The sequence below is a fragment of the Hibiscus syriacus genome, unplaced genomic scaffold (genome assembly GCF_006381635.1).
Source record: "Hibiscus syriacus cultivar Baekdansim isolate YM2019G1 unplaced genomic scaffold, ASM638163v2 tig00116984_pilon, whole genome shotgun sequence".
NCBI lineage: Eukaryota > Viridiplantae > Streptophyta > Magnoliopsida > Malvales > Malvaceae > Hibiscus > Hibiscus syriacus.
Genome location: NW_024063507.1, coordinates 1,800,098 through 1,814,883, shown reverse-complemented (window position 1 = coordinate 1,814,883; position 14,786 = coordinate 1,800,098). Strand labels below are relative to the sequence as shown.

Genomic DNA, 14,786 nt, shown 5'->3' with positions numbered 1-14,786 from the left:
TGATATCCAATGAACTCTAGTTTTATGATTCGTCTCAATTGTAAAACCGTGAAAGAGACAATATTTTCAAAACTTTTGATTAAACATTTTTTGAAACTCTTTATTGATATTTTCAGAACTTTGAAAATAAAAGAGAAAGAAAAACATTTTTTTTCAAACAAGACAGTCTCTCTAGAGTGGATCTTGGTAAATGACATGTGAGTCTTAGACAAAAAACTCATGCTCAGAATCAATGCAGAAGCAAGAAATGATGAACATTTGGGGCATCTTTGAAGATTCAACATCAAATATTGGGGTATTTTTGGATATTGGGGCATCATTTGGGGATTCAACATCCTAATGCAAATTATCATACCTTTTTCAGGAGATAAAATATAACCAATTCATGTTACATGCATCTTATGCATACATTTTAGAGCATCATATTTATCATTTTCCACATACATAATTTTTTGCAGCTTTTAGAGTCAAGTTTCGACTTCAAGACGAAGGATACTTGATTCAAAAGCACCTTTAAAGATTCATGTTGGTTGCTTAACTCAGCAGCAAGAAGCTACACTTCGACCAACCCGACAGATTGAAAGTTTCTCTCGAACTCACAATTTGCTCGAGAGTAGATTTCAACTTCACAACGAAGGATATCTAGCTCGAAGCCAAACATCCACGATTTCAAATCCACGGGGATATCGTGCCACTCAAGACAACACTAGTTCAACTTCACAACGAAGGGATCGCTGGTTGTCAACAAACAACTTCTCAATTTCAGAGCCAATTTCAACTTCACAACGAAGGATATTGGACTCCAGACAACGCAAGTTCAACTTCACGACGAAGGGACCGCTGGTTGTCAATAAACAATTTCCCAATTTCAGAGCCAATTTCAACTTCACAGCGAAGGATATTGGACTCCAGACAACGCAAGTTCAACTTCACAACGAATGGACCGTTGGTTGTCAACAAACAACTTCTCAATTTCAGAGCCAATTTCAACTTCACAACGAAGGATATTAGACTCCAGACAACTCAAGTTCAACTTCACGATGAAGGGACTGCTAGTTGTCAATAAATAATTTCCCAATTTCAGAGCCAATTTCAACTTCACAACGAAGGATATTGGACTCACGACAACGCAAGTTCAACTTCACGACGAAGGGACCGCTGGTTGTCAATAAACAACTTCCCAATTTCAAAGCCAATTTCAACTTCACAGTGAAGGATATTGGACTCCAGACAACGCAAGTTCAACTTCACGACGAAGGGACCGCTGGTTGTCAATAAACAATTTCCCAATTTTCGGAGCCAATTTCAACTTCACAACGAAGGATATTGGACTCCAGACAATGCAAGTTCAACTTCACGACAAAGGGACCGCTGGTTGTCAACAAACAACTTCTCAATTTCAGAGCCAATTTCAACTTCACAACGAAGGATATTTGACTCCAGACAACGCAAGTTCAACTTCACGACGAAGGGACCGCTGGTTGTCAACAAACAATTTCCCAATTTCAGAGCCAATTTCAACTTCACAACGAAGGATATTGGACTCAAGACAACGCAAGTTCAACTTCATGACGAAGGGACCGCTGGTTGTCAATAAACAACTTCCTAATTTCAGAGCCAATTTCAACTTCACAGCGAAGGATATTGGACTCCAGACAACGCAAGTTCAACTTCACGCCGAAGGGACCGCTGGTTGTCAACAAACAACTTCTCAATTTCAAAGCCAATTTTAACTTCACAACGAAGGATATTGGACTCCAGACAACGCAAGTTCAACTTCACGACGAAGGGACCGCTGGTTGTCAATAAATAATTTCCCAATTTCAGAGCCAATTTTAACTTCACATCGTAGGATATTGGACTCAAGACAACGCAAGTTCAACTTCACGACGAAGGGACCGCTGGTTGTCAATAAACAACTTCCCAATTTCAGAGCCAATTTCAACTTCTCAGCGAAGGATCTTGGACCCAAGATAACACAAGCTCAACTTCACGAAGAAGGGGCGGCTGATTGTCAACAAAATTTCATTCAGAGTCAATTTTAACTTCACAGCGAATGATATTGGACTCGAGACAACACAAGTTCAACTTCACAACGAAGGGACGGCTGGTTGTCAACAAACAATTTCCCGATTCCAGAGCCAATTTCAACTTCACGACGGAGGATATTGGACTCGGAACAATGCTACTTACTTGGATTTCAACTTCACAACGAAGGATATCCAATTCCAGGCTCAACTTCACGACGAAGGGGCCACTCGCGGTTTCAACTTCACGATGAAGGGAATCGTGCACACAAGCATCATCCATCTTTAGATTGGATTTCAACTTCATGACGAGGGATATCCAACTCAAAGAAGGATTATCTCTCAACAAAGATCTTCGAGTTCGACTATGCTCAGCTCCAAGGCACATCATTTACAGCATAAGTCAAGGCTAGAAGGGTTATATGCCATCAAAATTGTCGAGTTCGATTCCATTCAGCTCGATAACACATCAATCGCACTACTTTCTGGTTGCAGTCGAGGTTTTCAAGTCGAGAAGAGGACCTGGGTTAGCCGTGCCTGAGTGACAAGCAACCATTTTTAAGCAGCATAGCTTAAGTCAAGAAAAAGCTATCTGTCAATGAAGATTTTTGAGTTCGATTCCGATCCAAGGTCTTTAAACTGAGAAGAAGACCGAAGGGCAACGGGAAGCCACGCGCTGATTCAAATTCCGAACTACGGCTTCAATTTCATATCATTTCAAGATGAACTCGACTTCACGATGGAGGAGTCATCCGTAACTCAATTCGACAGGGAGTTATTGAAGCATCAGAGTCAATTTTCAACTCCACTGAACGAAAAGTGTGTCTTTTAATCTTTGCCCTATCCCTGTTACACGACTATGGGCAAAGAGGGGCAGCTGTCAACACACCTTTTCGTCCTACTAGGATTCAAACTCCTAAAAATAGGATATAATTTTGCTAGGATTCAAACTCCTAAAAATAGGATAGAGTTCTACTATTATTTAAACTCCTAAAGATAGGATCCACAAGCATTATAAATAGTCATTGTAACTCACCATTGTAACACATTCGGAGGAGGATATACGAAATACCAAGCAAAAAATTACAAGCAACTCGTAGCCATTTTTCGAAGCATTTATATTTTGAAATGTAAAGTTCATACCTTCGCATGTTATTTTTCCTTACCCTTGCTGTGTTTTGATTTCGAAAGAAAACTGAGAGAAGTGTTTTTGGCCGATGAACGGGGCGTTTTCGAGATCTATTTTTGTAGATCTAGTCCCCGAGGCTTGTGTTTTTAAAAAACTATTCGGATTTTTATAAACGGGTCGTGTTGATCCGCGTGTTTTGTTATTTTTTTCTTCGTTTGGCTTTTAATTTTGACCCCTAATTCATATTTTACTTTAATTTAACCCTTATTATTTATATGTATATATGTATTTAATTATATTTATTTATTATTTTTATATTTTTTTTCATTTTTCTTTGCGTTATATTATATTTTTTTTCCTATTATTATATATATATTATATTATTTTTTTATCTATGTTTACTTATTTACTATGTTTTTTTACTATATTTTCCTAACGTTATATATATATATATATTCTTACTTTATTTTCTTTTATATTTCTATGATTACTATTTTTTTAGTTAATATTATATGTATATTTATTTTTCATTTATTTATTATTATTATTACTATTTTGTATTTTATTATATTATACATACATTTTTATATTTTTATATATATATATTTTTATTATTTTATTTATACTATTTATTTATTTTCATTATATTTTTAGTTTCTTTGCTCTTATTATTATTTTTCTTTTTTAAAAAAAACACTTTACATTTTTTATTCTTTTTGTATATATATTTTATCTTCATTTATTTTATTTTATTCAATTTCATTTTTTTTCCATCTAATTATTTTATGTTTATTATTATTGGTTTCATTTATTTCCTTGGTTTACTCTTTAGTTTTGTTACTTTCTTTTATTATTATTATTTTCTTTTAAAATCTTATTTTTTAAGAGTATTTCCGTAAACTCATTAAGGGTAAATAATCAGGATCAAATTTTACCTTTTTATTTAAAATTACAATTTTCTTAATTTAAGACAACTGAAAATTATGTGGTACCGAAAGGGCGGTTCAAGGGTTTCTAATCCTTCCTTGACCGTAACCGACTCCCGAACTCGACACGTTTCTGGTACAACGCAGATCAGGTAAAATGGTGTCCGACCCACTTAAATTCGTTTTAAAGTGGTCGGTGGCGACTCCAATCCACATTTTCCTAAGTCGAAGCCCAATTCCGGGGCCCAACCGAAAGGCGATTGCGACATAGGGTCTAACTAGAATTTTTGAAATTTTGATAGGCTTAATGAAAACTTTTAAAATTTATAGGTGGAGATTTAATTAAGAAAATTAAAAAATTATAAAGTTTAATATGAATTTTTTAAAATATTAGAGGGACTAAATTAATTTTTTGGAAAATTTTAAGGTCTAAATTATAATTTTTAAAATTTTGGGGTGGCCATGGCCCTATTAGTCTCTCTTTAGTTTCGCCACTGCTAACAGTGTTATAAATGATCTTTTATATAAGTACAAAACGATGTTATTTTGGTGAAATTTTTATTTTATTTTAAATAGAGTCGTTTTAACACCGTTAACTATTTAATGACGGAATGACAAAAAATCCTAATATATTAAAGGGTAAACTATATCGGTGACCATCTACCTATAGCCCTTTTTATTTTGACCGTCATTTTTGAATTTTTGTCGATCAGGTCACCTAACTATATAAATACATTCAATCATACTACTTGTCGTTAACATTTAACGAAAATATTGATGTGATAATTAATAAAATTAGTACAATTACATATTTGATTCTCAATATCTATACATTATTTAGATTTGATCATAATTTTAATTTATTTAATAAATTTAACCACCAATTAGATGGTGACATGTGTCACTACGATTATATGATATTTATTTATTTTAATTAATTTACAACATATTTATATTATGTTCCCAGCTGTCGACCATCTTCTATAAAGAAAACAAATCGAAAAGGAAAATGAACTAGGGTATTCAAAGATTATTAAGCCTGCTCTTACCACTAAACCAAGATTAATACTTGTCTTATAAATTACAACATAATTATATTTAACTAGTATTATAACGAAAACAACAATATGAATCAAACATTAATATTTTTAGAGAATATATAAATATCAAAAATTATTTCAGCAAATTTAATTAATATTTATAACTATATACATTTCATATATATTTTAAATAATTATTATAAAATTTAAAATAATAATAAATTTAATATTTTTAATATAAATTTAAAATTTTCATGAAAACTTGAATTTATATTTTAAATTATATTTATTTTTTATATAATCAAAGTATATTTTTAACTTTTTAACATAATTAACAATTTTTAATATATATATAATCATTAAATAAAATTAAAATTATTAATTATATTAAAATTAATTTAATGATTATATAAAAATAAATTATATAAAATCTAAATTTTACTTTTAAAAAAACTCAATTTAATGAGTATATATATTATTGTGAATTTTAATCGAATGTAGGACCTAGTTTAGTGATTAAGCTCTCTTAAAATCCTAAGTTTCACCCTTTAAAATAATATTAGTTTTCCTTTTTTTTCCTCTACCATTAGTTATAACAATATATATAAGATATTGTTATTTAAAGAATTGAGGAATTTAGTCCAACGGTCTTGGCATTCCTATGGGATCCATAATTTGCTGGTTCAAATCCCCCAGAAGCAGATAATTTATTTTCAAGGTTTTGTATCAAATAAGGTATTGGATACAAAATAAAATAAATTAAATAATTAAAATTAATAATATATCTTTCAATTTAGTAGTAACATGACACTAACACTACCATTAAATATTAACGATAAATGATTTGATTGATAAAGGGATTATAATTAGATGATCACTAATATTGTTTATCTTATACTAAATTCAGGTGAGTAAATCGAAAATTTTTAAAATAGGTAAGTAAAATAAAACGGGTAAAATTAGTGTTGAAATTTATAATTTACCCTTGATATTAATTGTATCGACTAGGTCATTATATTTTACAAATTCTGTGCATTTTACTATGAACCATAAATCCACTTTGCAGTGATGAACGAGAAAAAAGAAAAAGGCAAAATTCTCACAAAGAGGAAAGCGCTACACAGATTCGAAAAAGGTTTAGATTCTGTCCGGTCCTAGCTTGTCTGTTCCGTTCAACTAAAAGCACTGCTGTCTTCTTTCCTACCTTGCTCATAATCCTCCTAGAGACAAGAAACATGGACCTTGTTCTAGTACGGGTCCTTGTTAAAGTTTTTCAAAATTTGGTGACCAGAATCTGTAATTTTGACTAAAGCAATCTTTTTACCAACAAAGATCCTTGGCATAAAAACTAATTGATGTGACACTGCATGAAGAAAATTACCATTAAAGTATTTACTTGATGGCTCTCCAAATGTTTTTTTTTTAAATATCAACCCAAGAAAATGATAGAACTGCTTAAAAGTATTCGTGCCGGACAAACAAGGGGAGTGCTTTTGTTTCTAACTCTAGATGTAAGTTCAAGGTGAAAGCACAGTAAAATGATTGGCTTTTATGGAGGAAGAACATAACTTGTCATATCATCTTATTCTTTCCTATGAGCTGGCCTTGGAAATGATTTATCCTTTTGATTTATTTTAACAGGAATTGATTCCATCGCTATGGATATGAAGGCGAAGCAATTAACAGTGACCGACACAGTTGACCCTGTTAACGTGGTCAGCAAATTGCGCGAGTACTGGCCAACCGACATAGTATCATTAGGTCCAGCAAAAGAACCGGAGAAGAAAGAGGAACCAAAGAAGGAAGAAGCAAAGAAAGAAGAGGGAGAGAAGAAGGAGAAAGAAAGAGGAGGAGAAGAAAGAAGAGGAGAGAAGGGAAGGAGGAAGAGAATAAAGAAGAGGAGAAGAAGGCACAGCCGCCCCCGGACCCTGTTTTGGAGCTTGTCAAGGCTTACAGAGCATACAATGCTCATACGACCTCTTATTACTATGTTCAAAGCATGGAAGAGAACCCAAATTCTTGTGTTATTTGTTGAGTGAAGGGGAAGTAAAAGATAGCTTTCTCTCAAGTTGGTTCTGGAATTGAATGTCATCAATGAGCATGTGTAGGAAGAGTATCTATATATATATATATGTATGTATAACTCCTTTATATATAGATGGTCTTTCTAAATCCTTTTTTTTTATCATGTATAAGTAATGTGTTTTGTGTAGAGACTAGAATGAATAAATGAAATTTTGGAATATGCTTGGAAGTCTTTTCATCTCCAAGCCTCCCACGGCCACCGCCCAACAAAAAAGATGAAGCAAAGTATAAATTCTGGCATTGAAAAATTGAGTATATCATTTAATGCAATGCCAATCAAGTGTTGTCAATTGAAGCTTCATTCATTTAGGGGTACCTTTGTTTGATAAAAAGCAATAGGTTCACATTTGACAACTCCATGACCATGGTGGGTCACTCTGAAATTCTTATTTGGAGATTTCCTGCATTTTTCCTTACATATTATACTATTTTCTCCATGACCATGGTGGCTTTTTTTTTTAAAGCAAAAACCGTACTCACTGTGGTTTCATATGACTGGTGATGGATCGAAAAGAAAAACCGCCAACAAATGGTGTCGAAGTAAGGAGAGGGTCGAGAACCTATTAACACTGGTGGAAAGCAATTCCAAATGACTGCATGCGAATTGTCAAAGAGGGATGGGTATACGAGATAAAACACACATGGAGAGAGGAAATAGATGTTCAAGCCTCTTAGCAAATTTGACGTTTCACAAGAAGAGGACCTTATCTGTTAACAGATCCTCCAAGTTGGGTATCCACGTTGCTAGCCGCAGATGCTAATGGGTCGGGAGTACTGAGATTGTAAATTTGTTTAAGATTTTCTTTAGTACCAAAAAAATATCTCTTCCTACTTCAATCCTAAATCTCAAATTCTAAACCCCAACATTCCAAACTCTAAAACTCCTACCTAAACCCTAAACCCAATCCTAAACATAACCCTAAAACCTAACCATTAAACCCTAAATCCTACCAATTAAAATTAAATCCTTAATTCTAAACCCTATTTTAAAAGAGAAAAATTATTTTTTATTGTGAGTTAAATAAATATTTATTTATGGGTTATAAATTTTAATTAATTCTAAATCATTTATTTATTTAAATATAATGGCTATAAATTGTTGTAAAACTCATTAGTTTTACATAGTGTAAGTGGATCTTAATGGACCTAACCATATTACAAATAGGTATATAAGTATTATTTTTTGTTTAAATATTTAAAGTATTTTTTAATTAAAATAAAAAAATTATTTTTTTCAGAATAGATACTTAAAGTATTTTTTTAGTCAAAATAGATACATAAAATATTTAATCTTTTTTATCTAAATTTTAAAAAGGCTGACACATGATATTAATTAAAGAATACTTGAGTTACTTAGATAAAGAGAATTGAATACTTTAACTATCTATTTTAACCAAGAAATACTTTAAATATTTGTTTTGATTAAAAAAATAACGTTAAAAACTTACTTTTAACAATAAATACTTTGGGTATCTAAAGCCTATAAATATATAGCTTTTATTATGAATTTCATCCTTTTTAAAATTATTTGTAATTTAAATAAATACAACATAAAACAAAACACCAGAAAATCACGAGAAGATAATCACACCAGCTAGACCGAAATCTGCAATCATGACACTCCATAAGCAACGGTAGACATTATCTAAACTAGCAAGCTTACCAATATTCAAAGCTTCTTAACCATTAAAAAAATGTTTACGCAAACTAGCAAGATTAATCCATCTTGTCACGTGGGATTGTACAATTGTCTGTTTGCCCACAACAGAGGTTGTGTTTTAAACTGAACCTCCTCAAAGTCTCCACAACTTTATCTCAATGTTTTAACCATGCACCAGAAAGTACGATGCGATTTGATTTTCCCAAAAGCGTGCATGTAAATGATTCTAAAATGAACAAAGTCTAGTCACATATTACATCATTCATGTGAAACAAACAAATAATGCGATGAGCGCAAAGCTAAAAAAAAAAAAAACCACCCCGGAAATGTTGGAAACGTGAAGAACGACTCAAGATACCAAAAACATTTGGGGCGAATAAAAGTTGATTCGACTCAAAAAATCGATTTTTTTACTTGAATCAAAAACATTCGACTGAAATTAACTTCGAATTGTAATTTCATAAACTCGACAAGACTAAAAAAAATTCAAGTTCAAAAGTTTTAGTAATTAGTGGATTGATTTTCAAGTTTGAATCGAGTTCATCAGCTCTGTATGATATATGTACATCATATATAAAAAAATGCAGAAATATATTTGTATTGTATATGATTGTAAAACCCTATTTAAATTGGAGTCAAATAATATCATAATATTATAAATATTTACAATTAAATTTAAACAGAAACTCAAAAATTTAACTCGGTTAGAATCAACTCGTAAACTCGATTTGATTTTTTTATTTGTGAAACCCTATTTTTCATACAAAAGTATTTTTTAATAACCCCTAAAAAATCGAAGGATTGCCGTCCACATCTCCTAAAAATAGATAATAACCCCTAAGCATATTATTGATTTGGTCAATTTTTTTTTTGACTTGACCCAACTCGATCAAACGATCATTCCTAAAAAAATCGAAAGACAAAGATTGTCATCCACATCTCTTAATACTCTAAAACAAGCCGAAAACTTTATAAACATTTTTAATAACCTTGTATTAAAATTTGAGATCCTAATTCTATTTTAACATGATCCTAAAATTCATAGTGTAATTCATTTGGCGGAAAAAATAAATTAAAAGAAAAGGAGGATACATATAGTGGATGTGGAGGTTCTTTACCTTGAAGCCCAGCACTAATCCTTCAGAATCCGACATACACCAAGTTCATGAAGCCCAGCACTATATTTTTCTATTAGATTTTTGAGATTAATTAATTTGGTATTAAGAAAATCTCGTTGCAATATTAAATATTTTTATTAAATAATGAATTCTATAAATAGATCATAGTATTAGTTAACTTTATAAATAGATAATAAATAGTATATAGTAGTACGAAATCTTTAAATTCGTGTGATACGTATAACCGTAATTAATCCTTGTAATTTTAAAATCATAATAAATTTATTTCCTCTATTTGTATTTTTTACTTAAATCTTAATTTTTTATTTTATTTTTTTGGATAACGTAACACCTTGAAATTATTAACTAAAACAAGTTGTTACACCCACACGAAAGCAGTAGGTAGAGGGAAGCCTTGGACGGCGAACACAAAGCTTACGCAACTCAATGTTGATTGAGCTAACAAAGCCAAAACAGTGTCTTTTTATGCCGATATAAGCACTAAAAGATCATGTGATGAGATATATACAGAAACTGATGGAACACAAATGAGATTCATATATATATATATAACTTGAATGGGCAACAACTGCAGAATTTGGTGCAAACATATTGTTCCCAGTGGGGCATGGTGTTTCACACATATGGTAGGATAGTTGACTTCATTTCCAAGTTTCTTGTTTTTCTTTTCTGCACATTCAATTTTGCAGATAAAATCACAAGCTCAAAGTAACTACCCTGTGAGAGTTTTGGGGTTGGGTCAGAATCGACCGATTTAGTTCTATAAGTTCATTTTCGTACAAATCTGAGATCCTACTAGCTCTGTAAGAAAATAAGAATTATTACTATGCTACTACAATGTTACATTCATCTCCAACGAAAATGATGCTTATGATACAACATAGATCTTCAACGTCCAGAAATGTGGAGGCAAATATTAGACTAAGCTTAATTCAAATGGTTTAACAGATCGGCGGTCAGATTAAAAGATAGTAGATTTAAGGTTTAGGGTGGTTTAATGATTAGTTAAGTCGTCGCTCGGACGAGTGGCGAATGAGGGGAAAGGATGTGTGCAGACATGATGGTCTCGTCGTATAACCTAGAGGAAGAGAAGCTGAGGAGAAGGTGTTTCTTTCGCCAATGTTTCGATTTGTCCGGTTCTTGCTTCTCTTGACCTAGTACAAATGCCTGGATCCTACCGAGGGCTACCTCGAAGGTCTCGTCGTCCATGTTCGCGAAGCAAACCCGAAACCAACCTGGTCGGAGCAATGGAAAGATGAACCCGGAGAAACATTGAGTTTCACTTCATCGATAATCACACGCCACAACTCTAGTTTCCCCCTGGAGAGATTGCTCTTTAAGGAGCGGTCGCATGTCCATACCAGAAAAACAAACCAGCGTGCTTCTCAAGCAAGAAATCCCAACATGTTCCAGCCCCTTGACGAAAACACGGTGCCTTTTGGCAACCTCTTGGAGCTTTCCCTTAGGAAATTCCCCACGAACTCGTCATCCAAAAGCATCGAAGAGAGCAAATACTGTGTTTGCGATGAGACCAATCCGAAACTCGACATCTTACGAGCACAATGCATAAACTTGGTCATTGAAAGAGTATACGATACCGACACGAAACCTGGGATCCCCATGTCCTTGGACAAGCTATAAACATTGAATGAGATCAGGGTTGCAATCATCCATGTCTTGTATAATCTCGGCAATGCTAATGAATCTAGGAGAGCGGAAGACAGTTGCGGCATAGAGTTCGTCGCAGACAAGGTGGATGGTCTTTTCATTAACGAAGCTGACTATGTTTTCTCATTGTGTCGGGTCGAGGACTGTGCCTAAAGGGTTCAAAGGGTTGGCTATGAGGACGCCTTGACGTTTATGTTCCATGTTTGAGCTTTGTCATAGGCATCTTCCAAGGCTTCTCCTCGTTATACGAAAACTGTTTGAGCTTTTGCACTCAACCGGAACTATTTCTATCCCAGTGCGCCACCTTAGGTCCCGGGCAAATCTACATAGTTTTTAATAAAAACATAAGCTTTTATTAAATAAATACCCTTTTTAATAATCAAAAGAATATATATATAATATAATATAATATAAATTACGTACCCTGCATAATAAGGAGAAGGTACAAGAAAAGCGTCGCCTGGGTCGGCCAGACAAAACATGAGCGTCTCGTTAGCTCCGGGGCTCCGCCGCTCATCACTATGCGGTTTGGCATCGAATGTAAACTTGTTTCCTCCTACTCTCCCCATAAACTTTGCTACGGCCTGAAGTAAATGTTTGAAAGCAATGAAAGATTGCAATATCGTTGAACTTATCAACCCCTTGTGCTGTGCAGACGGAAGCATCAGGGTTTTCCAGAACCCACTTTTTTATCAAATCAGGGCAAGCTAACAAAAAATGAAACAAAGATGGAAATTAAGCAAGAAATTGGTAACTCATTTCCAATCCATGCACTAAAAGGGTTTAAGGACATCTCTTTCTATCTTGAGAGCAACACAACGACAACACTTAATCATGATGATCTAACATATATGTATACAAGTGTTTATAAACACACCTTATTCTCAGCTAGTCCCATTTGAATGACGCCATGGGGATTCTGAGTGGGGTGAAAAGGGTTGCTGTCATACGCTTTCCACCCATCAAAATAAGGTGAGTTCTCTCCATGGCCGTCGTTAGTGGCCATCTTAGACAAAAGATTCTGCTTTTAAACTCCATTTCTTCTACTACAGTACTAGTACAGTGATGGGGTTCTTTTGGGGTTGGTTGCAAACGTCGAGAGACTCCTAGTCTTACTTATATAGGAAGGAGGATGCCGAGGCCAAGTGAATTTAAGAAGAACGAAACGAATAAGTCCATTTTTCAAAGTTTTAGATTTAGATACTAAGAAATTTAAGACAAATTGGAAACACAAGTGAATTTGGAAACCCAGCATCCTTGTAAGTTTATCAAGTGACAAATTACCAGGTATAATATTTTTACAATAACTTTCTTTTTTGGTCGGTTGTCAAACTTATCATCCTCCCCAAATAATTGGCGAAGGTACGATCGTTTCTCATTTGGACTTCCTCAGCTCAGTACTGGCTTCAGCTACACTACACCTTCGTGTCTTCCCCTAAAATGGCAAAACTTATTCCGCTCTTTCCCACTCGCTTTTCCGCACTAAAGCCACGATGCTAATTCCCGTTTACTTGATTGATTAACTCCATGTTAATCTCCTAAACCCCAAAACGATCATTTATCGTAGTTTAGTCCAGTTAACGTTTATAATGATTGGTTGTGTTAATTATAAACTTAAAAAGCATACCAATTTGGTTGGATCATGAATCTAAACGAAGTGAAAGTATATATGGGGAACACATTTTTAGCTAAGTTGGGGAAACTCCACAGCCGATATAATACTACGTCGGCTGAATCGTACAATAGATATATATATCAATGGCAGCCTGCCGTCCACGTTGCTCGGCTTTGGTTTAGATATCATATTCTTCTGCTTCCTCAGAGGTTTCCCGTGGACCTAAGCATCGAAATATGTATAAAGCAACTTGATACGTGTTATTGGCTCCTTAGATATATTATTATTATCACCAGAAAGGTAGGCTCCGGATTCAATTAACTCATGCTGTTGGTCTGTTGTTACCCGACATAGAAACCACCGACTTCAACACGGTTTAACCAAATCAAATCATATAAACTGTAAAAATTACTACAATATTACCTTTTTTTTTTCTGGTGAAAATTATTTTGACTGGAAAATATAATTTGTAACGTACAAAACATGGATAGATACAATATTTTATGTTAGGAGGGATAAATTTCTAAGATTTAAGGAGAGTGTATAAATTATAGATTTTATATAAATACATGTCAAAGACGGTTCTGCAACATTGAACGTGATTGGAAAAACTACAGATACTAAGGTGATAAAGGTAGAAGAAGAAGAAGAAACTCAATATGTTGAGGAAAAGAACTTGATCGTGTGTCTTTTCTCTTCTTCAACTGTAATATATATACAAATATAATTAACTATACTTTAACTAATTAATTATTCTAAAACTGATTTTTATAACTAATTAGCAAACCACACACTCTCGCTTCGAGTCGGTGAATGATATACATCTCTCATTCCCAACTTGGCCACTAGGTAATCATGTTGATTTGATGAAACCTTTGGTCAACACATCCGCTTGATGCTCATTTGTTGGAACGTGACATATTTGAATAATCCCATTTTGAATCTTCTCTAGTACGAAATGACAATCTATCTCGACGTGTTTTGTCCTCTCATAAAATACTAGATTAGCAACAATATGCAACACGACTTTACTATCACAAAACAAGACTGCAAGCACATCATGTTTAACGCCTATTTCTTCGATTACCCTTTTAACCAGATTATCTCAGCAACCGTAGTTGCCATGCATCTATAATCCGCTTCTGTAGATGAACACTGTAACACCCCTACCCATACCCAACCCGGATACGAATCCGATGTGTCACATTAACTTTCAAAACATAGTAATTAACAAATAAAACAATTTAAAAATTTGTTGATCAAGATAAAAAGGTATAAACCTTAACTTAATAAGATAATAATTTCACATTTATATTTACATAAAAGCTTTGATAATTTACATAGATACAAAATATATGAGTTTACAACATCGATCAGATAATTTCAAATTAAACATATAATACATGCCAACAGTTTACAAAATTAACAAAAACCTACATTTAATTTGTCCTTATATGATCTTCAAGTGGTATGCTATCCTTAACCAATCTTCTGCTT

At 33.4% G+C, this 14,786-nt stretch overlaps 2 pseudogenes; one reads left to right on the top strand and one right to left on the bottom strand.

Annotated features, from left to right (window-relative positions):
- Positions 1 to 6,780: 6,780 nt before the first annotated feature.
- On the top strand, positions 6,781 to 7,227 carry LOC120193037 (annotated as a pseudogene).
- Positions 7,228 to 10,967: 3,740 nt separating this feature from the next.
- Positions 10,968 to 14,786, bottom strand: part of LOC120192985 — a 29,395-nt pseudogene continuing 25,576 nt past the window's right edge.